The following is an 802-nucleotide window of genomic DNA, read 5'->3' as shown; positions in this document are numbered from 1 at the left end:
CCTCTTGTTGCCACGAATTAAAAACCCGTTCGCGCCTGTTTGCAATTAGAGTAACTTGGCTCGTAGCCACCCAGGCTGGGAGCCCCCGATGGGCGCAGGGCGGCTCCTGGGTCGCGTGTCTACCTGCCCTGGGGCGAGGTCCCTACAGCGCCCTGCGCGTCCCGCTGCACCTGGGCCCGCCCCCACCTGTCCCTCTGCACCTGGGCCCGCCCCACCTGGACGCCGCCCCGCAGCAAGGCTCTAGTAAGCTGCGCCTCCTTGCCCGCGAACCCTCAGGGGAAGCGCGTGCCGGAGACGCCGCCGCCTGCAGTGCCCGCCGCGGGTCCCTAGAGGGCGCAGCCGGCGCGGGAAGCCGCCGAAGCCAAGCGCCAGGGTAGGCGCGAAATTGCAGGCGGGCGGGCGCGGCGAGTTTGAAAACAAGCGAGCGCGGAGGGGGCGGGTCCCGGGCGCGGAGCCACCTCCCTCGTCCAATCAGCGGCGGCCGGGGGGCGCTGGCGGCGCGTGCGGCCGGGCTGTGAATGGGGCGCGGTGGCCGCGGCGAGAGCCGGCGCGCGGGCGGGCGCACTTTCTCCTCAGCGCCCGGCGCGGGCGGTGGCGACAGAGGCTCCTCAGCGCCTCCGACCCCTCAGTGAGCGCTGCGAGACCGGCTTTCGGCCGCGGGGACTGAGGCGGCGGCGGACGTTTCCTCGCCGACAACTTCTCGGCCCCTCACGCGGGGCCCGGACGCCGCCCCTCAGCCCGGGGCGCGCTCCCGCGTTAGGCGGCCGCCCCGCGTCCTCTGCCCGTCCCGCGGCGCCGGGTG

This window comes from Octodon degus, unplaced genomic scaffold, assembly GCF_000260255.1.
Source record: "Octodon degus isolate 3935 unplaced genomic scaffold, OctDeg1.0 scaffold00031, whole genome shotgun sequence".
Taxonomy (NCBI): domain Eukaryota; kingdom Metazoa; phylum Chordata; class Mammalia; order Rodentia; family Octodontidae; genus Octodon; species Octodon degus.
Note: the sequence above shows the minus strand (reverse complement) of the source record.